Source organism: Schistocerca piceifrons, chromosome 7 (assembly GCF_021461385.2).
Source record: "Schistocerca piceifrons isolate TAMUIC-IGC-003096 chromosome 7, iqSchPice1.1, whole genome shotgun sequence".
NCBI lineage: Eukaryota > Metazoa > Arthropoda > Insecta > Orthoptera > Acrididae > Schistocerca > Schistocerca piceifrons.
Genome location: NC_060144.1, coordinates 104695086 through 104722584, shown reverse-complemented (window position 1 = coordinate 104722584; position 27499 = coordinate 104695086). Strand labels below are relative to the sequence as shown.

At 41.0% G+C, this 27499-nt stretch overlaps 1 non-coding gene across 1 annotated transcript; it reads left to right on the top strand.

Moving 5' to 3' along the window:
- Positions 1-10026: 10026 nt before the first annotated feature.
- Positions 10027-10100, top strand: Trnat-ugu. Its single transcript has one exon. It is a non-coding gene; the product is annotated as a tRNA-Thr (tRNA).
- Positions 10101-27499: the final 17399 nt, after the last annotated feature.

Genomic DNA, 27499 nt, shown 5'->3' with positions numbered 1-27499 from the left:
ACTGGTAGTAGTAGATGTGTTGTTTTTCATTCGGTGGATAAATTTCTGTTGTTTCACTTCTTTTGTTTGCATAGGCATGCAATAAAAATCACGTTGTATTGAGTAAACCAGGCTCTAAAGGCGTAGCAAAAAATGATTCAAATGGCTCTGAGCACTATGGGACTCAACTGCTGTGGTCATCAGTCCCCTAGAACTTAGAATTACTTAAACCTAACTAACCTAAGGACATCACACACATCCATGCCCGAGGCAGGATTCGAACCTGCGACCGTAGCAGTCGCGCGGTTCCGGACTGCTCGCCTAGAACCTCGAGACCACCGCGGCCGGCAAGGTGTAGCAATGTATTAAATTAAATAATGAATAAATAATACTGCTGGTACCAGAAAAAGTACCAAATAATTTATTTATAACAGGTGCGGTGCCAGCAGTTATTCATTATGGTCCAGTTTAATGAGGAGCAGTTAATTTGGCATTGGCGAAACCAGTAGACGGGATCAATGGTTGCAGAACTTGACTAGAATATGCGAAACAGTTGGTGTAGGTTACTACATGTAATAATTACGTAGACTTGAAAAAACTTGTTCATGATAGTGAAAGATGAATGACAACAGCGAATCCACCAGAAGACAGATAATTAAAAAAAGACCGAAATTTGTTCTCCGTACATTGTTCGTAACACATCGGCATTTGCATCTGGAGAGAATTGGTAAGGTAATATCGAAGTACAAGTTACGTTGATGTTAGTTCCCCGTTGATAACGTTTCGAACACATTTCCTCGGGACAAAACTGGCATGTCGCGAAATCCTTTCGCAATATTGGTGAAGGTTAGATATCTGAGAAGCGTCTACGCAGTTCTCATGCTCATTGGTGATATTTCCCTCACGTTTGTAACACATCAATGAAACCTTCACAGTCACAACATATCTAATTTTTTTTACAAATTTATAACGAATCAAGAAGTAAATTACAATGCAATCAACATGTCCGCAAGCAAGAGCATGAGAAACGCCTAATTTTAATTGGATTTCGACTACGATATACCTTGTAGGATTACAAAAGAGAAAGAATCATCATCATCATCATCATCATCATCATCATTTAAGACTGATTATGCCTTTCAGCGTTCTGTCTGGAGCATAGCCCCCCTCATACAGTTCCTCCATGATCCCCTATTCAGTGCTAACATTGGTACCTCTTCTGATGTTATATCTATTACTTCAAAATCATTCTTAACCGAATCCAGGTACCTTCTCCTTGGTCTCCCCCGACTCCTCCTACCCTCTACTGCTGAATCCATGAGTCTCTTGGGTAACCTTGCTTCTCCCATGCGTGTAACATGACCCCCCCATCTAAGCCTGTTCGCCCTGACTGCTACATCTATAGAGTTCATTTCCAGTTTTTCTTTGATTTCCTCATTGTGGACACCCTCCTCCCATTGTTTCCATCTACTAGTAAATGCAATCATCCTAGCTACTTTCATATCCGTAACCTCAAGCTTGTTGATAAGGTAACCTGAATCCAGCCAGCTTTCGCTCCCATACAACAAAGTTGGTCGAAAGATTGAACGGTGCACAGATAACTTAGTCTTGGTACTGACTTCCTTCTTGCAGAAGAGAGTAGATCGTAGCTGAGCGCTCACTGCATTAGCTTTGCTACACCTCGCTTCCAGTTGCTTCACTATGTTGCCATCCTGTGAGAATATGCATCCTAAGTACTTGAAACCGTCCACCTGTTCTAACTTTGTTCCTCCTATTTGGCACTCAATCCGTTTATATTTCTTTCCCACTGACATTACTTTCGTTTTGGAGATGCTAATCTTCATACCATAGTCCTTACATTTCTGATCTAGCTCTGAAATATTACTCTGCAAACTTTCAATCGAATCTACCATCACAACTAAGTCATCCGCATATGCAAGACTGCTTATTTTGTGTTCACATATCTTAATCTCACCCAGCCAGTCTATTGTTTTCAACATATGATCCATAAATAATATGAATAACAGTGGAGACAGGTTGCAGCCTTGTCTTACCCTTGAAACTACTCTGAACCATGAACTCAATTTACCGTCAACTCTAACTGCTGCCTGACTATCCATGTAAAGACCTTTAACTGCTTGCAAAAGTTTGCCTCCTATTCCATAATCTTGTGGGACAGACAATAACTTCCTCCTAGAAACCCGGTCATATGCCTTTTCTAGATCTATAAAGCATAGATACAATTCCCTGTTCCACTCATAACACTTCTCCATTATTTGCCGTAAGCTAAAGATCTGGTCCTGACAGCCTCTAAGAGGCCTAAACCCACACTGATTTTCATCCAATTGGTCCTCAACTAATACTCGCACTTTCCTTTCAACAATACCTGAGAAGATTTTACCCACAACGCTGATTAAAGAGATACCTCTGTAGTTGTTACAATCTTTTCTGTTTCCATGTTTAAAGATTGGTGTGATTACTGCTTTTGTCCAGTCTGATGGAACCTGTCCCGACTCCCAGACCATTACAATTATCCTGTGTAGCCATTTAAGACCTGACATTCCGCTGTATTTGATGAGTTCCGACTTAATTTCATCCACCCCAGCCGCTTTATTGCACTGCAATCTATTGACCATTTTTTCCACTTCCTCAAATGTGATCCTATTTCCTTCATCATTCCTATCCCATTCTACCTCGAAATCTGAAACATTACTGATCGCATTTTCACCTACATTGAGCAACTCTTCAAAATATTCCCTCCATCTGCCCAAGGCATCCACAGGATTCACCAGCAGTTTTCCTGACCTGTCCAAAATACTTGTCATTTCCTTCTTACCTCCCTTTCGAAGACTGCTAATTACACTCCAGAATGGTTTTCCAGCAGCTTGACCCATAATCTCCAACCTGTTTCCAAAGTCTTCCCACGATATCTTCTTGGATGCTGCAATTATCTGTTTGGCTTTGTTTCTGTCTTCAACATAACTTTCTCTGTCTACCTGGGTTCTGGTATGTAGCCATTTTTGATACGCCTTCTTTTTCCTTTTACAGGCTGCCTTGACTGTGTCATTCCACCAAGCTGTTTGCTTCATCCTACTTTTACACACTACTGTTCCAAGACATTCTTTAGCCACTTCTAGTACTGTGTCCCTGTACCTTGTCCATTCCTTTTCCAATGACTGTAATTGACTACACTCAACTAACTGGTACCTTTCTGAGATCGCTGTTATGTACTTGTGCCTGATTTCCTTATCCTGAAGTTTCTCCACTCTTATCCTCCTACATATGGACCTGACCTCCTGCACTTTCGGCCTCACAATCCCAATTTCACTGCAGATTAAATAATGATCAGTGTCATCAAAGAATCCCCTGAATACACGTGTGTCCCTCACAGCCTTCCTGAATTCCTGATCTGTTATTATATAGACAATGACAGATCTGGTTCCCCTGCCTTCCCAAGTATACCGGTGAATGTTCTTATGTTTAAAAAAGGAGTTTGTGATTACTAAGCCCATACTGGCACAGAAATCCAAGAGTTGTTTCCCATTCCTGTTGGCCTCCATATCCTCTCCAAATTTACACATAACCTTTTCATACCCTTCTGTTCGATTTCCAATCCTGGCGTTAAAATCACCCATGAGCAGAACACTGTCCTTGTCCTTTAACAACTACATCACTGAGTGCCTCATAAAAACTATCCATCTTATCTTGATCTGTCCCTTCACAATGCGAATATACTGACACAATCCTAATTTTCTTGCTAGACACTGTCAAATCTATCCACATCAGTCGTTCGTTTACATACCTTATTGCAACTACGCTGGGTTCCACTTCTTTCCTGATGTAAAGCCCTACACCCCATTGTGCTATTCCTGCTTTGACTCCTGACAGGTAGACCTTGTATTCTCCCACTACCTCTTCTTTCTCACCCCTTACCCGAATGTCACTAACAGCCAAAGCGTCCAGCCCCATCTTACTTGCAGCCTCTGCCAGATCTACCTTCTTCCCAGAGTAGCCCCCATTGATATTAATAGCTCCCCATCTCATTACCATTTGTTTGCCAAGTCGTATCTTAGGAGTCCCTGGTTTGTCAGTTAGAGGTGGGACTCCGCCACCTCCAAAGGTCCGAGGCATTTTGCTCAGATTGTTGCCAGCATCATATTTAAAGTACCAAGTAAGCAGGTTGCTAGCCTTACTTGCCCCTAACGGCTGAGGGACTAACCGGTGGATTTGGTAGTCTTTGCCGTATGAGCGCAAAGGTGACCACGACTCAGAATACGTCCGAGATTCCAAAGTAACTGGTATCCCGACTGTCGGGACAACTTACTTGGCCACTCATACGTTGCCCGTGGTTCGTGAACTAGGACATGACTACAGGAACCCACACCATGAACCACAAAAGAAAGAGAAAGAAGCCACGAAAAAAAGCATTCTCGGTCCTTAAAGCAATTTGTATTTTTACTTAATCTGTAGGAGATATTTAACTATCGTCTCACCAAAATAAAATTCTACCAGTGAGACTGTAAACGACTGTCGTAAAGTTTGAACCACATCAAGTACATGGAACGAAAGTAAAAACTGCAGCAAAAGCACTGAAGATGGTATTGTTTAGTAAGTTCTTAGTCACAGCAAGGTATGGATCATACATTTTCGATCATGTTTTAAAATTTAGAACTTTTTATGTAATAATTGGCGTGGTTTCGTAACCTAGTCCTGGACGAAGCGAGAACTTGCTTCTTCAGGAGGTTACGTGCAGCCACATTTCAATTCAGACTAGTCGCTGTTGTTGCCTTGCAATGCAATCGTGAGAAGTCTCGGGAAAGTTCCTTGGCGATCAGCTACGATGGCTTGCTATTAAAGACATTAAATTTAGAAGAAGGCTCTTGGCGCAGGGATGAAAGTAAATAGGTAAACCATAATATAAACAACAAATTTAAATATGTAACTAAATGCGACCAGCGTATACTCGTTTGTGTTCTTGGAATAAAATTTGTTGTCTGTGAAAATGACAGAAATTTTTTATTGTTCCGAGAGCGTCTTATTCACCTAGAAAAATTGCAAGTAGCATAACAAATTGTTCTGCTGCTCGTCTCGATCCTCAGAAGCTTATTCTTGGTTTTAGTAATTGATCTGCTATTAATTGGCTCCATTGTTAACTTTGTGACTGACATCATATCAGTATCACAGCAAGTACACAGTTTGATCTTTCATGTCAGTTTGTGGAGATGTGTACGATATGCTTCGAAAATACAAGTATCGCATAGCGTAACGCTAATGTATCAGGAAATCGAATGGCGTCGCGCAATGTCTGTCAGTTAACTTCCTTTAAAATTAATGTGTACAAGTTATGTATATGTCACTGAGATCATTAGAAATGGCGTGTTTCGTTTATTGTGCTCTGTATATATGTCGACTTATCTAATGTAATTCCGTAATTTCGGGTGATTTCAAATATCCTAATTACATTTACCAAGATTAAAAGCACTTGTAGTACAATGTTAAAACTATTTTTAACACTGATGCATATTTTTTTAAGGGTTTATATTAACAAGTAGCAGGAAAAAAAGTTTTGATGCTCAACTTCTGATTACTTGCTGTCTTGGTTTTTATTTTCCTCTTTTTCCGAAGATATGAATATAATTATACTTCCAGATTTATATTACTACTGATGAGATAGTTTTGTATTACCCATGATAGCTTTACATTTTATTCGAGTATGTCCATTTTATTCATATGAAGGTGCACAGTACTTCTGCTTTCATAAGTTGTTAGTCATGAGTTTTCATGTTTTTATGTTGTACAGGATCACTGATCTTTTTTTAATTTAAATTTATAAATTTTCACGGTCTATGCGGCAGCTCGCAGTGTGTGCTTCACTTGAGAAATCCCTCAATCAGCCATTAGACAAAAAATTTTTTGTATTACTAGGAACTATCAGTCCCGGGAAACTTAGACACCACATAGTGATCTTAAAAGTCAGCAGTGAAGGTCACCGAAAACTAATTTATCCATAAGGCTCAGTCTCAAATGCAATTGTTTAACCAAGACATAAGGAATAGTAGCAAATGGGACATTAAATTTTTTATTAAAAATATCCAAACAGTGGAATTTAAACATCCGGTGATTTATTTATTAGAAACGTAGATTCACAGACGTTGCAGCATGACTAAATGCTGCCAGTATGAGTCTAAGCGAGCAGTATTATGACACAAATTTTTGGATCAACGTTTGGATGATACAAAAAGTTTAGTGTGCGACAAATCTCCACTTGGAAAACTACCTGCGCGTTCATTGTTGCTACCTCCGACTCTTTTTTTTTTTTTTTGGCATGAAGACAATGATGCTATCGCCTAGCTGGGTCCACAGTAGGCTTGCCGAAAGAATTTTGGCGCTGCCGAGCGAAGTTGCGCAGTGGTAAGATATTGGATACGCAATTCGGACTGACCTGCGCATGATTTACTCTTCCGTTCACAAGATGTATGTTTTCTGTGTCTTCCTTAAGTTGATTAAGGCAAATGTTTCCACTTAAGAGGACGCTGCTCCTTCATCGTTCTTCGTGTGTGAGCTGGAGCGTAAAAACAAATCTTCCTTATTTGCTTCTGTGTAGCATGAATGCTTAACTCTTAACAGAAAATCTTACAGGCTGATCGCGTAAGATGTTATTCGTCTTGAAATATTTTGTGCCATGAAAAATTTCTTTCTCCACAGTGCTTTGGTGTAACTAGTGTTCATACTTTGGTCGATCACTTTCTGAAAATGACAGAGCAGCAGGCAGCCCTTGGAGACTAACCCATCTCCTATTTCTTGCATTTGTTTCTTTCAGATTATTCGCCTCTGCAAAAGCCATTGCTGTAGATTCCCCGTGATACTGATTAATTGATCCAGAACGGACAGTAGCAAATGTCTCTCTTACTGATTCGTAATGAACAAGCTTCTCTCATTTCCCTGATGCATTTCCACCATTGTTTCATTGCAAATGCCTTCAGGCACCAACGAGCTCCCAGAGTGAAAAATGTTTCTGATTTAGAATGAATATTTTCGAAAAACTGATTCTTCAAAACTGTCATTGTCCAGACAAACCGTTATTTATATTATTAGCTGTGACTTGTCGTTGGCGTATAAAGAATGTAACTTTTAACATAAATCGGTCAATACCTTCTCGATTACGAAGTCTGGACCTGTCATTTGAGATCTGCAGCACTGATAGCATATGTCTAATTAATATGCAATTGCTTAGGATTCTTATTCATTTACTGATTGCTATTCATAGGCAAGTTTCAACTCACCCGTTAGTCTCGTACAATCGACAGCTATTATGCATTTCAAAACACCAGGACAAACGTGAAGCAAGGATACCGCTAAACACTTGGAGTAAGGCCCTAGATAATCCAGTTTTACTGAGTCTGAGTTTGACGTCGAATCTCTCCTAGAGTGATGACCTTTACATGAAATCTTCCACATTCATCTACATGGGACTGAACAATTTTTCTGATTTTTATTATAGTTCTGTACTCATTACACGTATATCACTGAGAAATAATGATTAAAAAATAAAGAAATAACCAAAGGTAACCATAATCTAGCACTTGAATTTGGTTGACGGTAATGCCTTTGGCAGGAGCAAACGAAATGCTGCCTTATTGAAGCAGAAATGCTTATTATCTTCTTGTTTTGTACCACTTTCTGATTATAACATTTCCGCATATTTCAGTTAGTTTTCCAGAGCATTTAAGCAGATTACTGAGCTATTGTCCCTTCCTATTTCTTATTCTTCCCTCCACTTTTACCTACTTTTTTTGGGGGGGGGGGGGGATTGAGGTACATATATTGTGTTTCGTATTTAATATACTGGTAGACGCTGAATGTCGGTCTTATGGCCGTATTGTTTTTGCCATACATTTTATCAGGTAAGTTTCTTCATTCATAGTGTTTGTATTTTTAGAGGAAGATACAAACCTCCACACTGTACTGAGTTTTCTCAGATCTTTCTTTTACAACATTTCGTCAGCTGAGTGTTACACTGGAATTCTGCCATCTGTGCTACAAATTTACTCTCTCCTCCAAAGCTTTGTTACAGACAAACTCACCATTATCTCTCAATATTTGCCCATTGGAGACCTGCCAAAAAAGGTAATGTGTCTTGTCTCTGAACTGCTTTCCTTCTATCCTGCTCAAAGTCGTACTGGCGCTACAACCGCACATCCATCATGACTTTCTTCTCCTTATCCACTGTAAGCTTTCATGGCTGTCATATTGTCCCTGAGGCTGTTAAGTTCCCAACAGTCAAACGAGCCAATGTGAACTAACCTGCAGCCGTCCTATTCGATTCATATTTGTCAAGGCAGGGAACAGTCGTTGATGGAGGGAGGCGTTGACCGTCTTTGTTTCATTTAACTTCTAGCACTTCTGTAATGAGGAAAACATCCCAGCGGCAGACATTACAGTTATCTGAGTAACAAGGTGGCAAATGATTCGGTCTTCGTGGAAGAGTCTCAACCCAAACCTATACGTGAGGAGCCCTAAAACATTAAATTTTGGTTTCAGAAAAAAATTCCTTCGCGAAGTTGTTATCATTCGTTTTTACTTGATGAATATTGTAAAATTAAACTGAAAATAGCTGACTGACACAAGGAGACTAGTCTATAGCTCCAAAGTGCGTCGGCCATCGAACATACGTTAAACATGTAGTGATCAGAGACAGATTGTTGTTACCATTTTTTTTTATTTTTTTTGTTACGGAGAGACTGCTTTCCCTTCAATACATGTGTTTTCGCGTCCCAAGACGGCGCCGCCTCTAAGTCGCTCAATCGCACATCTTATTTCCCTCACTTTGCACGACACAAACCTGCTCGCCAGCGACCGGCTTCATAGACCTCATAATCCCCGCCCACCGCAGAGTTACCGGCCAATCAGCGACTGGCTAATCACGTACTAGAAGCGAAAGTAGCTTCCGGAAAGACTGCGAAAGGACTTCAGAAAAGAAGGTGGAAAATAAAGAACCTGCGTTCGACTTGGACAGCCAATGGCGGATTGCCCATTACCGGAGCACCCTGAGTCATGTTGTGTTGTTTTGTGTGTGGCGCGAGACTAATGAGTGCTGGTTGGGAACGCGTCAGTAACAAGTTTCGCGAGTGAGAGCGCCAGTCTAGAGAACTGATTGGACGAGCAGTGGAGTTAATATTCAACAGTCGACAGCATGCAGTTTTTGAAGTTATAATTCCGTAGTTTTAGTAAAAAACTAGCGTTGGGCATACCAGTATGCAGATCCGTCGGAAGAGGGGCAGAGCTGACCATATTAGTGACGAGAGGTGTGGATCAAATCATCTACAACTTCATCAGTACTCTGAGAGCGGTTCAGTTCCTCCTTTATATACGCCAACAATTAAAAACTTATCGGCTGTCCAACGTACAACGAAAAGGAACATGTTGCGCTTAACAAGAGGGAACAGAAAAACAAGACAAAAAATGTGTAAGAAGAAAAAACGCTGCAGTTAAGGCTATAATAGTGACCTTTACGAAACTTAAGTAGAGACTTAAACGAAAATTAATTGAAACCCTCAGCTGCCGACAGGTGTTGTTGATATACCTCGATGGGGACAGCTGAAAATGTGTGCCCTGACCGGGACTCGAACCGGGATCTCCTGCTTAGATGGCAGACGTTTTATCCATCTGTGCCATCTAGGACACAGATTAATAGGACGACTGCACGGACTTCTCTTGCACGCTTCCCGTGAGACCCACATTCCGAACTGTGCACAATCATATATTCTAGAGAAACAGCACGGTCATCCATGGTATCTGTTCTTTCGAGAGCAGTTACTATCTTCCTATATAGTTAAAGGCTACCAGGCCATTGACCTTCGTCTGTGCGAATGCGCACAGGTTGCCCGAACTCTTACGGGAATCGTCACCTTAGTTGGCGCGAGTAATGAATGGATGGGCAAATATTTATTAGGAACATTACGTATGTAGATTGTGGACAGTTGGGAATGTGGGTGTCAGGGGAAGTGTGCAAGGTATAAGTCCCTGCAGTCGCGTTGTTCATCTATGTCCTCGGTGGCTCAGATGGATAGAGCGTCTGCCCTGTAAGCAGGAGATCCCGGGATCGAGTCCCGGTCGGGGCACACACTTTCAGCTGTCCCCATCGAGGTATATCAACAACACCTATCAGCAGCTGCGGGTTTCAATTAATTATCATTTATTCTAGAGAAGTTGGACGGTCACCAGTGATATCTGTTCTTTCGAGAGCAGTTACTATCTTCATATACCTTAAATGGAGATTTTTGCGCTTGCAGTGATCTAAAATGATGGGTGATCAATTACGAAAGATCTGGATTGGATTTCTCGTGGTAAGAAGTGACATAGAGTGATTACATAGGCTTTCCCGGTGTAATAAGTCTTGAAAGCGTCTTCGGGTTTGCTGCCGGATTCTAAAATCAACTTGACTCGATATTTCGGCGATCCAGCTGGCCGCCATCTTCAGGAGAATGCTGCTTCTGCTGATGAGTCCCGCTGAGAACTGACGCCAGGCTGTAAATCGACGTCCTATATAGGCCACCGTTCAGTACACGGTGCATGCGCCGCCAATCATGGCTGCTGCCCTCCAAGACAGGGAGGTGGCGCCGCCCTTAGTGAAACACTGCTGGCAACGATATATCGCACTCAGGGCCGCACCGAGAAACGTTCAATTTTGATGAGATACAATACAGGAATCCACGTCTTGCTAAGAGGAAACCCATTGTCTCTGTTGATTAAATTATCCACCAACCTAATTTCAATCGCCTCTTTATAGACACTGTTCCAAAAACCGGAAATGTTGGCAACTACCACAGTTTCATCAAATTTCAGCAAACCCGAAGAGACTTTCAAGTGACATAGAGAACTACCTAACGAAAGATCGACTGACGACGTAAAGAACATGTAGGGCTATAGTGTAAGGGAGAAGCTGAATTTCGTAATGTGCGGAAATTGGTAGGAGACTTCTCTCCAGCGGACGACGATAAACCGCTGATGATGACGATGGATGACGCTGACAACGATGGTGATTCTTCCAACCACGCATGAAGCGCTGTTCGAATGTCTGTTTTCTGCAGTTGCTTTTGTTAGTCCAATTTTGTCTTTGCTGCTTCTACAGGAGCCATATGTAGTGGGCCGTAAAATATTTATAAATTCTACTCTAAAAACTGCTCCTTGGGATTTATAAGAAGGTTTTTGAGACTCGAACTCTGGACCTTTGCCTTTCGCGGGCAAGTGCTCTACCATCTGAGCTACCGAAGCACGACTCACGCCCGGTACTCACAGCTTTACTTCTGCCAGTTTAGTTAATTGACTAATTAATTATATCGATCAAATAATTAAACCCTACCCCTCTGTAAATACCCCCCCCCCCCCCAGACCTCCCCATCCCCTTCCCCACTTGCAAATTGGCGGGAAAGAGAATAGTTGATTGGCCTTTTTGGCGGGGAATCGACTGTAGTGTATAGAATATTGTTTAAACAATTTCTGGTAAACAAGGTAATGTGTGCAATATTGTTTATTTAAACAATTTATGGGATACAAGGCAGCGTTTGGACTATATTTTATTTATTTATTTATTTAAAGAATTTGTTATGAAATTTTGTACAGTGTATGAAATAATGTTTAATTAAACATTCTTAGGGTGACAAAGCAATATGAATAGTTGAACTACAGCGGCGTATCTTTTATTCAATCGCGCAAAGAATATCACCAATATAATTCACCGCACTTAATTACACTGTTAAAAGCGTTTTGATATTGATGCACGAGCCGTCCACTGGCCTCCACCGCTGCAGTAGTTTGTGACAGTTGAATGGAGTGACTGTTGTATTGAAAGGGAAGGTGTCGACATTTGCATGGAGCCGAGGACATTGTAGGTAGTGGACGGGGTATTTCAGAAGTAGGATACAGTGGCCTGTCGCCGCTACCTGCGACGTATTCTGGGAAAGGCCAAAGCGAATTCCCCTGCCCCGCTCAAGTTCGTAGTGTGCGTGGCTTTACCCCAGAGTACAGCGCTACAGCGGACCCTTGACTGGCAAGTGGTGTTCCTTGTTGAGATAATGGAGTTCACCAAGACTACCAAAGGGAAGCCTTTATTAATTTACAGCGGTCGTTGTTGTGTAGTGGGTTATGCACTACTGGCCATTAAAATTGCCACACCAAGAAGAAATGCAGATGATAAACGGGTATTCATTGGGCAAATATATTATACTAGAACTGACATGTGATTACATTTTCACGCAATTTGGTTGCATAGATCCTGAGAAACCGGTACCCAGAACAACCACCTCTGGCCGTAATAACGGCCTTGATACGCCTGTGCATTGAGTCAAACAGAGCTTGGATGGCGTATACAGGTACAGCTGCCCATGCAGCTTCAACACGATACCACAGTTCATCAAGAGTACTGACTGGCGTATTGTGACGAGCCAGTTGCTCGGCCGCCACTAACCAGACCTTTTCAGTTGGTGAGAGATCTGGAGAATGTGCTGGCCAGGGCAGCAATCCAGAAAGGCCCGTACAGGACCTGCAACATGCGGTCGTGCATTATCCTGCTGAAATGTAGGGTTTTGCAGGGATCGAGATGGTACGCATTTCTCCTCCTTACACGAGGTATCGCAACAACGTTTCACCAGGCAACGCCGGCCAACTGCTGTTTGTGTATGGGAAATCGGTTGGAAACTTTCCTCATGTCAGCACGTTGTAGGTGTCGCCACCGGCGCCAACCTTGTGTGAATGCTCTGAAAAGCTAATCATTTGCACATCACAGCATCTTCTTCCTGTCGGTTAAATTTCGCGTTTGTAGCACGTCATCTTCGTGGTGTAGCAATTTTAATGGCCAGTAGTGTAATAACAAGCAACAAGTGACTTAGTGGCGTTGTGTAAACATTGGAAACAGTAAATGCAAAGGAACATTATCCACAAAAAGTAACACAGTTTAGCGGAAGGTAGCCATGTTTGTATTCCCGATGAAGCAGCATATGAAGTGTGAAAACATTTTGTCAGTGCAAAGAAGAGGATAGAAGTAGCAGACGTTAGACTCTCATCACTTAACGTTGAAGTAGGGCGTCTCTTTCCTCGAGGTAGTACCATCTCATTAGGCGAAAATATATGGGAACTACAAAAGATCGCACCCATTCTGGACGAATATTCTTCGAAGAATATAATTTACTGAAGAATGACGGTAGCAATTTTTTACTTGCAGTTATTAGCAAGAGACCGGATGACAGAATACTGGTGTTGCCAGCGAAAAGGGAAAAGCATGTTTCTTCTTCTTCTTTCGCTTCACCCTCTTTGGGGTACGCTGGATCAATCATTTCTTTGTGCGTTGTTCTTTTCTTAGGGCCCAGTATTTCTTCATTCTTTCTGACATTTTCCTCTCTTCTATCTAGGTGAAGGGTTTGGACTTTTGTGTAGATTTGTCATGGAACCTTATGTTTTCATCTTTAGTAATTATTTAGCTGTTTGATCGAAAAGCGAATTTTCTGAAATCTTTAATTCTACTAGATCTTTCTCAGTTTCTTTAAACCAATTGGGTTTCGTTTTGCGGTTACGAAAAAAGTCAAAGGTTTGTTTGATTAATCTGTTGGAATTCGTTCTGAGAAGATGACCAAAAAATGTATCCTCATTTTTCGCATAGTATCTGAACGTTTTTCAGTTTTCTTGTAGAGAGTTTCAGTCTTGATGTATATAATCTTATTGTCTTGAAATTTTGGTCCTATGATTTTTCTTAAAAATTTTCTTGTAGAGAGTTTCATTTTTGATGTATATAATCTTATTGTCTTGAAATTTTGGTCCTACGATTTTTCATAAAACGTTTCGTTCCTTTAGCTCAAGTTTCTCCATTTGGCCTTTGAAATTCATGTTTAGTGTTTCTGCTGCATACAGTGCTTCTGGCTTAATCACTGTCTTGTAATGTGTAATTTTGGACCCCCATGAAAGGGATTTTTTGTTTTATGTATTTTTTGTTAGTTGGTAGGCCAATTCAAGTTTATTTTTTCTGGATTTCATTGCTTTGCCTTCCTCGGAATTCCAACTAATCCCTTCTCCGAGATATTTGGATTCTTTTACTATTTCAGTCTTTTGTTCTTGAACTTAGAGGTATTTACATGAGTGCTTGATGTTTGTCAACATCTTAGTTTTTTCAAAGGAGATGTGAAGACCAATTTTGGCTGCTTGTTTCTTTAGTTCAAGGATTTGCTCCGGTGCTTCGTCCATTGTTTCAGCAAACAGGGCCATATCATCTGCAAAAGCAATGCAATTTACTTTAAGGTTCTTCTTTTTGCAACCCAGTGTTATACCACTCTTAATATTTGAGTTCCATTCTCTGACTACTTTCTCAAACAGTGAATCATTTTCTGTGGGTGGAACGTTCCAGAGTTTGAGCAAGCAGTTTGCATGGTTGTTTGTGCTCCACGCCAACCTTTATAGTTCTTTTTGTTTACGCTTTGTGGCCGAATAAAAAGTGAGGAACGCTGTTTTTAGAGCTATTAAAACAATATCCCTGGACGGAACCCTGTATCCCTGATGATGGCTTTCGAAACTGCCATCGTCCAAGCTGGTAACAGTTTGTTTCCTGGAACAGATGTTACTATTTGCTATTATCTTTTTAATCAGTGTTTGTGGAAGCAACTTCACTGTTGCGGTTTCTTTCCAGTCTATAAGGAAAACGAGGAAATACGCTGTCACATAAGAATGTGTTCTGCTCTAGCACATCTTCCCTTGGAAATGTTGGCTGATGGTCGGCTGTGTACTCAGGAGAGAAAGCTGTAGTTAGGAGAGCACGCCTGGGAACCAAAAGCTTCAGTACTTTATGGCTATTTAGAGAACTATTGGTTCGATAACGAACACATGCCAAGACAGATGTGGAATTGCAGTCGAAGGTGCCACGGCATTAATAAGGTCTCTAAAGGATGGAAACGAAGAATAAATATGTTAATATCAAAAGTTCATCCGAATGTTTGCTCACGAGTGAAAAGACTTCGAGAATATGTAGAGTACCATGGACACTAGTTTGACAGACTGATTTTAAACTCTTATGGGAAAAGAGGCAAAAAGTCAGCGATGAAGACTGACGGAACGGATGAATAAGCTTTAAAATAACTTCGAACTGATGGGATCTTAAAATCATTTCTCACTAGTGTGCCAAAAATGGTCCAAATGGCTCTGAGCACTATGGGACTTAACATCTGAGGTCATCAGTCCCCTAGAACTTAGAACTACTTAAACCTAACTAACCTAAGGACATCACACGCAACCATGCCCGAGGCAGGATTCGAACCTGCGACCGTAGTGGTCGCGCGGTTCCAGACTGAAGCGCCTAAACCGCTCGACCACACCGACCGGCCCTCACTAGTGTGGCCTATGCACTGTTACTATGACGACTAAAACGTCAGAATCATTGAAAAATTGGTGAATATTGGAAATCAGTTACATGTAATCATTGGCAAACTTGTAAATATTGTAAATGGATTTAATGGGGGCGGGCGGGGTCGGGGGTTAAAAGAGACTATCTTTGATGGTGTTTCCTGGAAACGAGACAGAGTGGGATAAATGTCATTTGAAATTTGTAGAATATTCTCTAATGAAGACTGACAAGACTATCTCAAAGAGTAATGCTTTACTAGGAAATAATCGGCGCTTTCACCATGAGAGGCTCTTACAATCACCTATCTGGACAGACACCAAATACAAAATTTTTGGAGCGGAAACCGAGGCAAATGACAAGCAGCTAAATCGACACATTCTCCCTCCGTTAGAAGACGAGCAAACCAGCATGAAACTGTTAAAGACAAAATAAATTATTTTAATAAGTGACTGCTTGCAGTTTTCCAACCTTTCAACATATGTTAAAACTACAGTAACACATGACTACAGCATACCTGTTGAGGATGTGACTAGGCGAGAAAAACCGACACGCCCGTTCGTCGCCTGGGTTGTGAGCGCTTGCGGTAAAATGGAACATTCAGCCGTCGTTACGCAGCGCATCACGACCGACTGGTAGCGCAGGAGAAGTCCAAACAAAATGCTCTCCTCAGAGGAATAACTATAATTAGTTTCGGCATAGCCTTAGGTACAAACATACAGTTTATACCGCGCAATGCTTAAGATGAGACTCCACCCAAAAATTTAACTTTTCTCATACTTTGCTGATAGCAACCAAATCTTAAGATCGTATTTGTTATGTAAAGATGTAGCAATAACCAAGTTTAGAAGATCATAGCTTCATTGGTTATCGACGTTTGAATTTTTAATGTGATTTTTTATGGTATTCTTCAAAACCAACTTTTTGTACTCACAAACACAATCTTCACATGCCGTATTTTATAGTACACTTACAAAACACAATTTCAATGGTTCTGTGCATTCATTTTATGGGAAATATTAATAATCTGTTTTTTGTGTTTATTTCCAATTTCAGCCTTAAATTTTCTTTAATTATCGACGCATAAATCTGATGATAGAATAAAAGAATTACATTTTCGAATATATTGGTACATAGAAGTATGTGAACTCATGAAGACTACTTCCTAGAAAAATTTCATTCTGGTTGTTTAATAATTATGATAAAAACAAACTTATGGTAAAATGGATTTCAACATTTCATCAAAAAATGAATGCTACTACAAGACAAAGATCCATTAAGATTTAGGAGCACCATACGATTTCCCTTCCTGCTTATATGAGGCTTCTTCTTGTAGTGTCAAGATCAGGGTAGCTTCTTTCTTGAATTTTTTGAATAAAAATTTACTCACGGTCTTCCTGAGGAGGTGCAGTGGTAGAGTTATCTTATTGCAAGCCACTGCCTACTTCCTTGAAGGTTGTTGGTTGTACTGAACACGACTTCAGTGTATTCTACAAATTTATATTTACACAGTTAACAGGCAAAGTAATTGATTTCTAACAACAGGATGGCAATTGTTGTGCTTCAGTTTTCCTGGTAATCTTGCAACTTGTTTTTCCCAGCTTAAACTTATGCCAAGGTGGCAGTATAGATGGTTGTGTCTGATGGTGACAGAAAAGTTTATCTTTGGAATCTTTGCGTGTGTCATAGCTCATTACGGAGTCAGTATTTCAAACATTTCTTAGATGTACTTTTAATTCTAATACAGCCAAGCCACTTTGGGATCTAACAATAAACACTCTAACGATTTGAAATAGCCATTAAATTTCTTTGAAAAACGTGAAGTTTTAGGGTGAAGTCTCCCCATAAAATGGAGACTGCCTGTTTTTAAAGGGATGAAAAGTATCTTGATGGTCGGTTTAGTAAGATCAAGGTGCATCAACATCTACGTATCAGTGTAAGCTGCCTAGTCTAAATGTTTATTGTGTGCGATGGTGTCTTGATGCGCTTAGTTTTCTATTAATGTGCTTCAAAACTTTATACATAACGAACACATTGAATTTACATCAAAATTACAATAGATTTCCATTCAAAAGTTTGCGGACACTTAGAAGACAAACAGCGAGAAGCTGAAACTCAACTTTTAAGTAATATGACTGAAGGAAATATTCATCATACACGAGCAGAGAAACAAACGCCTCAATAATATTCCCAACATTTTCACTGTGGAAATACGCTTTTGTTTTCAGAAGGAACATTCAACGAATAAATCTACAGTTAGATCAATTCACCGTACTACTTTTCAGGTTGCAAAAGGTTGCGCTGTTTCACTGATTTTCGGGTTATGTTGAGAGTGTGGCCGGCCGCGGTGACCGTGCGGTTCTAGGCGCTGCAGTCCGGAACCGCGGGACTGCTACGGTCGCAGTTTCGAATCCTGCCTCGGGCATGGATGTGTGTGTTGTCCTTAGGTTAGTTAGGTTTAAGTAGTTCTAAGTTCTAGGGGACTGATGACCTAAGATGTTAAGTCCTATAGTGCTCAGAGCCATTTTTGAGAGTATGGAAACTCTGCTACAGCTCCAAGCTATACACCTACAGCGGGACATTTGTATGATTAGTTTCATAGCAATATTAGTCTTCCAGACTTCTGTTTACCCAAAGTAAATTTTCGCGACTTTACAAGTTTCTATCTACGATTATGTCGATGTTTAGAATTATACATACATGCTGCTTTCTTACTCAATAAAGAGAACGAAGTCCAGTCACAGAAGCTCACTCAAAGACTTCAACTTAAGAGATACCAAAAGCAGTAACAGACATTGATCCAACATCTAAGCGCAAAATAAGTAACATTCACTGACATTCTGTGTTTTTATCTTTAACATTTAAATAAAGATGCAAAATAATATATAAATTTGTCAATTTAAATTTTGTCCTAAAGTGGTAGTCATCATAAGGCTGCAACAATCATAAGAAATATGTTTCTTACTTAGATGCCCCCAGTTCTTTTCATTATCAAGATATTAAAAACAGACGTTGAATTTCACTGTCAGTTCTCATTAATGTAACAGCCTTAAAAGTAAATTCACCACGAAACTCGTTAATGAGCCACACTCAAGCGATACGTGGTTGCTCATTGCAGTGGTGTGAGTGTGACTCGGTTTTCACGAGAAGCTGTGGTGAACTGCTAGACTTCTTAGCATGACTGTACCCTTAACAAGCCAGTTAGCGCGGGAAGAGTCCCAGACTCCGTGCAAGTGTCACTTCATGCAAATGTCACTCCATGCAAGCGTACCAACTCCCACAGCAGCAGCTGGACGGTGCTAATCCCACAAAAATACGTCGTCAGGTGGTGGCAACCCTGTGATAGTGACACCTAGGAAACCACCTCCGCTCTCTCTCATGTGACCACGTCGCATAGCGTGCCATTGCCAGGCCTGTGCGTGGCGTCAGTTGCGGTCAGACCGAACTTCAAACAAAGCAGCGTTTACCAGGTGAACCCATAGCTGTGGATGTCTTGTAAATGTTCCCCCACTCTATCAAATTTATTGACTAATTGAATCAATACCCTCTGTGTGCGAGAACCTTTCTTTGCATCTCATTGATGGATACTAGGATTGGAATATTTGATGGAATCTTATCCTACAATCACCCGGTTTCCAACCTGTATTGGACGTTTTCCACTAGCCTTCTATTAGTGTATAGTGGCACAGTTAGGTCATTTGATAGGAAGCCCATTACACTGGAGGTAGCTCAAAATTTCAAATTTCAGCTACTATGTCCTACTGCTTGCTGCGTTCTTAAACAATCTGTGGAGGGGCTGCACTGGTGTGTGTCCTCGCAGTACCACGATCGGAAGCAATAAAGTGATCACTCGAGAATTTGATGTTGCGATGGGTTTTTTAAAGCACTATAGAATCCGTAAGTTGATTCTCTCGGCTCACCAGGGTGGAGAACGAACAGGTGGAAGAGGAAGAGGAGGAGGACGACGACGAGGGGGACGAAGGGCCCACAGCGTGATAAGATAGAGACAACAACAACAAATACCTCTGCAAGTCAGGGTCCACTGCAATGAGTTGAGAAGCACTGAACACGACACACTTAAACCATGATACAAACCGTAGTAGTAGTAGTAGTAGTAGTAGTAGCTGCTGTGGCTAATTGTCGGAGATCGCTACCAATCGGAAACCTGACGTCGATATTGGGTTTTTGAAAGCTCCACAGATTTCCTAAATTGGTTCTCTACACTATATTCGGAAGAGGAGGCGGAGGAGGAATGGTCTGCTGCATGACAGAATAGAGGCAACAGCAAATACCGCTGCAAGACAGAGTGCACTGAGATGTATTGAGAAGCACTAAACATATCACACTCAAACCACGATCTAGTCCATAACAGTAGCTGACGTGGCTAGATGTCAGAAATCGCTAAAACATTCGTATGCCCTGCTCTCTCGTGTCCCAATGTCCACAGGCTACAACCCCATCCAGAAAGTCACGCAGCACTAGTTGCCACAGTGTATGCCAGAATGCAGCATCCACCGCCATGGAGGTCATCTGGGGATGATTAGAGTGGTAATAATTCGGATATTATCAATAGGTCCAGCGCCAACACTTGGCCGTGTTTAATAGTGAATCACTTAGTTTTCACAGAGAATAAAAGCAACATATGCTACTGCAGAGACAGCCCAATCCATTCCGAGTATTAGTTCACTATTCTGCTATCGAGAGAGCGCCGCAGGCAGTACTTGCCCCTACAGCAGTGGATAAGAGCCGACTTCCCAGCCGGCTGCAACCTTTTTTGTAATCACAGCTCACATGGGCTTTAAGCTGGAAATGCCCATTTCTTTCAGCCACAGACTATATCCGCCACATATCCTGCATACCAAATGGTATCGCCCTAGGAAACCAGCCATCTATTTATCACTGTAATTACAATTAAATATTGAGATTCCCCCCCCCCCCCCTCCCCTCCTCGTGAACTGGACACAGTACAACCCAACATAAACTTTATAAGCTGCTGATCACAGCGAATATATCACATAGCCCTACTGGGTATAATGCTAGACTAATAACTGAATGCTGGTGATCCTAAACAATACTGAGCGAAAATCCGCGATGGATGGACATGCTCACGTGTTTCTTTTGCGAGTGTTATCAGCGTGGAGAGACGTAATCGACTTATTATCGACCAGGTGTTAAAAACACAACCACAACACTCATGTTACTACACCATGCACAAAAGGCAGGTTGGCTCTACAGGCACTCACAAGTGCCACTAATGACATCCATATTAAAAACTATACATCTTTTATAGATCGAGGTCTGCTATTGCTTCCGAATCAGGCTGTCTTCCCCACAAATACCATGACAATGACTACAGACGCTGTGTATTAACAGAGGCAAAGTGTGGGTGCACATCGCCAGTGGTCCAAGCTCGTAATAAAATAACCATGATCACCAAATTTAGAAAGTGCTTCTGCTAAGGAATGTGGCATTAAACCGATATTTTCAACTCCTTCTTGCCGCTGCTAGATACTTCCCTTGCTAAAAAACAGTATTTGTAACACATTATCCGGCCGCGGTGGCCGTGCGGTTCTAGGCGCTGCAGTCCGGAACCGCGGGACTGCTACCGTCGCAGGTTCGAATCCTGCCTCGGGCATGGATGTGTGTGATGTCCTTAGGTTAGTTAGGTTTAAGTAGTTCTAAGTTCTAGGGGACTGATGACCTAAGATGTTAAGTTCCATAGTGCTCAGAGCCATCTTTTGCAACACATTCTATCTTGATACCATGTAGACAGTGTAACAGAGGTTCTGCGATATAGCCCAAGAAGCTATAGATGAGGAACAAAGATGGTTGACTGAGAATGATCACATGCAGTAGATGGTGTGCTATGTGAGGAATCACTTAAAAAATACTACGCTAGATTGTGTCATAAAAATGAACATAGTCCTACGACCAGCACACTGGCTTTTTGGATATATAGTGTCAAACTTCCTTGTAGAAATGCTATCCGCAATTTGGACCAAGTCTCTCTGTTCAACCTCATACTTCCATTGGATCCTATGGACGTGTCTTTTAACCATTACAGTTACTGGTGAGTCATATTAATGGCACTCTCATATTTCGAAATGAGTCACAATGTCTTCTCTTCCCTGCCCTCCCTGCACCAGTGTCCATTGATCGATAGAATTTAAATCGCAACTCAGCGGAAGTCAGAGAGCGCTATATCAAAGACAGTCTGCATCCTGTGGAGAAATAGGATGGGCTAAAGTTACAGAACTGTGTTTTGACCAGTTGATGGAAATGAGAATGTGTTGTTATAGCTCCGCCAGCTGTGTATATCGTGTAAGACCAGCGCCAAACGAAGTTTTCTCCTGCAACAGGAGATAGTAGAAAAGAGAGTATAAGCAGTTACAGTGGATTTTCTTATGGAGAAAAATTAAAAAGCCTCCACATCGTATGGGAGCTAGATGATGATGAGGATTTTGCTATTGCATTGCTGTGTTTCGCCAAACTACATACAGATACTGCAGTCTGAAGCAGATCGGCATCCCTCAGGGTACATACATGTCTGTCACCAATACATTTTCTCTGTTCCTGTTATTTTGTGCTATCCAAAAGAGAAAAGCTTCGAACTATTAAAACGCTGCTAACATCACCCTCTAGAGAACTCGATAAGAGCTTAGCGCATCCCTCTCTTCTAATATATTAGAAAAAAAACGTCTGCATGCTGGCATCAAGCATGTGTTGTGATCGTATTATACAGGTATTGATCCATTGGAGTAGGTGGCCAGTGCCCAAAGTCGCTTGTACAGACCAGTGTAAAGTTTCGTCCCCTGTACTGTACGATGTCCATATTCCACAGGGTATCACTAATGAGATAGGATCCCTGTATTGTTGTTTCCTAAGCAGTTTGACACATTTTTTTTTCTGCTGTAACACATTCAAGCAGTATACCACTACTACTTTCTACACTACAATACACTTTGATTTTCCACCACAACTTCGACGTATGCGTCAGGTGCTAAACCTACATTAACAAGTTTTGATCCATTGTCTCTCATAGAAAGGTGGATACTACATGGTGTATACTATGCTGCTCCAACAACACGCAGGATGACTGACATAAAAAACACTGGATGACTCGAAATTTATGGAAATTGGAAGAGTTAGCAGAATTGTGGGGCGTTTCCAAACAGCTGCCTGAAGGTGACCTCTACAGTGATGGCATAGCAGATGTGTAGGTGGTTCGTTTTGAAGAGACTAAGACAATTGGTTCTTTAAATTGCGTCCCTATACACGATTTATGTTTCAGTACTGGCCATCCCCAGAATGTGTTTCTCCCATTAAGAATCTCTCCATCTTAAAAACAAGTGGTGTCAGTCGATCATTACGTGTACTAGTGGATGAATGGAATTGAAAAGACACTGTCAATGTATTTTAATCAGTATCACAGTTGATATTGTGATCAATTTAAGCAATTTTTTACCAGGTTTTCAATAATTTCAATGCCGACCAATGACATGGCAATGTGCTTCTCAATTTCATCACTAAATTATCCATCCACTACTTTGCGTATACGTATGCTAGACTGTGAATGTAGATAGACGACTATGCAGTATGTCCAGTCATTTTTAATTCTCGAACATTTACACCAAAGTATAATAGACAGCGTCCTATACTGATGTAGTTAGGTTATCTACATATTTCTAGCAATTCAATCATAGTGCGTAAGTAACAGCTAAGATTGACTATTTTTCCCTATGTGAATGGGAGTCACAGGGTATTCTTGCATTCTTAGGATAAAATTGGAGATTGACAGATCTCCCCACATTGTCTTTAACCAGCTGTCCCTACAACACTGTTGCCGGTTTTATTATCAGCTGGCCAGAAGTAGGAAGGTACTATACCCACAACGTTTCAAGTCTCATTAAGGAACAGAGCGAGCTGAGTCCTTAACTGCTGTTCAGCGAAGACTGTCCTACACGTCTAACTTACGGCACTCATCCATGCGCAAAGAATCTCTCCAGATACACCCGAGGATGTTAGCACCCCTTATCGATGTATAGTGGATATGAGAGTGTTGTGATGAAATGAGAGACAGTGAAGAAGAAACATGTGGTTCATGCATGATGGAGCTCCTGACGGATGAAGTTTGAAACATTTTACGTAATTCAGCTGTCTTATCAATTCTGAAGTATTGCTCCAGTGTTTGGTGTCCAACCAAGAGAGAAAGTTCGTGGAACACAAACACATTCCAAAGGCTACAAGTTTCTGCACATAAACGTCCTATCATGCTAGAGTGATGCGCTTTGGGAACTATTAGGCGCGTTTAATGCAACGCTGTTAATATTCCAATCCAATAAATATATGCAGCGCAAGATATACATTCTTCCTTCAAGTTCCTCTACGATAAACTATGGTGACAAACTGTAAGGCGATAAAATAACTACCTTGCACAAAAAGAAAACATCGATTCTTTGTAACACAAATACTACGAAGATTTACAGAGGTGTACAACGCCTGCTGAATTTCAAGTGCGATTATTGTTCAGAAATTATGATACGTTCACAACTATCCCATAAAATAATCGTCGGCAGCCGAAAATGAATACGAAGAAACAGTGACATCTTACGAGGAAATAAACACCATGATCAGTAGCCACAGGAGATATAGCAGTCTTATACCACCGCCCCTGGTAACGTTCCTCAGGCGCCCAGAAGTCATGATGCGTTGCTAGGTATTGTTCATGTGTGGGATAATATTTCCGTTTCGCCACATCTCTAGAATACCTCCTCTTTCCGCTATTATGGTGTGTGTATATAGCATCAGCCTACTCTCCTCCTCCAGAACGCGCAGTTTTATTGATTTTTCTCACTTTTCATTTCATGGTATTTTTCATTGGTTGTACGTACGTATTCTTAGTCAGTTGCTGTAATTTTACTAGGTTTCCGCCATTTTACACATTTCACCACACTTCCCCCAATTTTTACTTATTTCACATCAATTTTTCGCGATTATACCGGATTTTCCTTGAATTTTAACGATTTAATGTCATGTCATATTTTTCGACAATTTTCCATATATATATATATATATATATATATATATATATATATATATATATATGGGTATATCAGTAACATAACTATATATATATATATATATATATATATATGGGTATATCAGTAACATAACTATATATACTGATATACCCATGTTCTATTTGATTTTCTACGAGAAATTTGCGCATCTTATGCACATCGTAATGATCTTGCCATTGCAAAGGAAGCGGAGGCGAGATGATGTCGAAAGCATAGGATCATAGTATCATACAAGCACTGCTATCAGCCCCCTTAGTACAGAGGAATGCATAAGAAATGCCTGCCACTGATGCGAGCTGACAGTCGCAGAAGTTCTCACACCAGACACCAAGGGATATTCCTGCTGAAAGGCACAGAAACATATCTAGCTGGCTGAGCTGTAGGTGGAGGAATCCCACAATTCTGAAGTTTTCACCAAGCTGAGCATGGGCTAAAGGCTGTTGTCTAACAGCTTCATGCTAATAGTGTGGGAAGTATTACATTTGTACGGGTGTGGTGATTGGCCACAAGGAGAGTTCATGCTAAGAAGGTGAGATTTACTCTAAATTGAGCACTGTATGGTGAGTGAACTCGATGGCGGGTGTCGATAGGACACATTCATCTGGGTGGTGTCTTCAGATAGTTTTGGCCAGCTGTCATTGAACAATCTCACCATTAGATTCGAAAGTGCGATTTCGCCACTAGGAAGTGCATCATTCCTTTATCTGTGAGCTCAGAAACGAGCCTAGGCTTCATTGGGGTGATTGTGCCATTACGAAGTGTTTCTTTACAACTGCACACTTGAGTCATGTCTCTGCTCCTGGCGTATAGGCAAGCAGAACTCGTGTCCGGCATTGTACGGAAGTAGCTTCAGCTGTAGGAGTTTGCGGACAAAGTTTTGTGTTGTGTGAATTCAGGATTTTTAGCTATGCAGCACACTTCGTCACGATCACGGGCAGCACCAATCAGATTGGCGCTAAAGAAGTGCTGTTTCCAGCTCTGAATTCGATGACATACGCACCATGACTCGGCAAATAGGGAACAATTAAAGAGGTGTAAAGTTTCGTTTGTTTAACAGCAGAGTTCTTTACTGTCAGTGCCAATCTGGGTGGAGGCTTTCTTAACTTCAATGGTAATCAGTGTCAGCCACTTGATTTCTCCATCATATAAAATGGGGTGGGACTTGGAGTCAGCTCATAGATGTTTTGCCAATCTCGTGTTTGGATTAATAAGTAGGAGTTAACGTTCTATGTCTGTACTTGTTCAGTTTCCACATTTTTTAAGCTGTGCTTTTATAATAATTATCTTACCAGGACCCAGTTCTTATATTTTTCTAGGATTAGACACTAAGTACTGATCCTAATTAAGTTATAGTGGAGTATTATCAGAACTTGGGGGACAAAACCACATCTTATTCCCAGTTGCAGACTGTCAGTAGCAGGGTTGATTTAAATCACCTTTTAGGTGGGACCGCATCATTGAAAACACGACAGTGATAGCCATCCCGTTCACACATGCAGTTGCAGATGGCATCGGATATGGCTACTGTACCAGGATCTTGCATAAATAGAACCTTATGAGAAATATTTTGTTGGAGATTTGGTTGATAAGAGTATTTGCACCAACTGGCTAACAAATGCTTAGATTTAAATTATATGAAACTTTAACTAGCTTGCTGAAATTTGCAATTAGTAATTTTAAATTCGTATGGTACAATAAGTTGTATATATGTGTTCCACTGTGTACCAAACACATTCTCCCTTTTAGCATTTTTTTGTGGGTTCATGCCCCACAAGCTATTGCTGTTTTCTCGTTCTTCGTGCTTTGTTATTTTTGTGTTGTATCTGTGATTATGTGTGATTAGGAAGAATTCTATACAAAGTATTAGGATAGTGTACAATATCTGGAACCGATAGGCAAGATGCAATATGCATCAAATTCAATTAGTGTGAAGAAATTTTCATATGATTTGTGTATTTATTTTTCATTTAGAACAGATTGTACTGCTCATAGTAACATGTAGCATATAAAGTGAGAGAATAGAGTAGGTTAAGAAATTGTGTGGAAATTATACAAAGTATCTCGGATGACGTGGATGGCATTATTCAAGCTGGACAGTAGAATCCAGACAATGATTTACATTATCTTGATGATCCCAGCAATAATCAGGTAACGGTAGATCAGTTAGATAATCAAGAACAGACTATTTGGCAAGTAGAAGCTGAGTTATTAGTTCGAAAGTATCCAGAAGACAAATTAAACAGCCTGAAAGTACAGAGAAAGCATTTTAGAGGGCAACCTTCCTGTGCATCTGCATGAGGTAGTGCCGGATTAAAACAAGACGTTTCATATGAGAAGAAACGGGCGAAAGAGGCGGCAACAATCGCAAGAGGTGCAAAACATATTGCACCGGAAACACAGGCGGAAACACGAAGTATCGCAAAAGCTGGAAAATCTATTCTAAGCAAAATTCACAGTAAAATAAAGAAGTTAGAACAGGAAAAAGTGCCACATTCAGTCCATTTAATGGATGAAGTGAACGACATGAAATTGAAAGACTTACAAAAAGCCTTAGAGCATGCAACTTATCGTGAGAAGTGGTCGTCAGACGAATCAGTGTCGAGTTCGCAGGCAACGGACATCTGCGAGCGCGATGTCACGAGTGCAGAGACGACGAGCGTAGCCTCGTGACAGAGCGAAGATGTACAAAATGGTGTACATAATGCAATAGCTGTGCGTGATGCAGCACTGTTCGACAGTCAGCGACGCAGGACTGGCCTGAACCACGTACGGAAAGCGCATTACCGATTTCACTCTGTCGGCAAAAAACGGAACCAGTGCGTGAAATCAGTTCTAATCACGAATCGGAGCAGCTCAATGACTACATTCGGTTAAGGAGATGCGATCCGCGTATCATGAATGTGGGCGGGTCACCTCAGTAAGTGAAAGCGGCCATACTTGGAAAGAAATGATACGATGGAACGCGATTGAAGAAAATCAGAAGTGGCATTTGACCACCAACGGTATCTCTGAATCAGGGAATATCATAAAGAGTATGGGAACGCGTTAAATCTTCCTAATT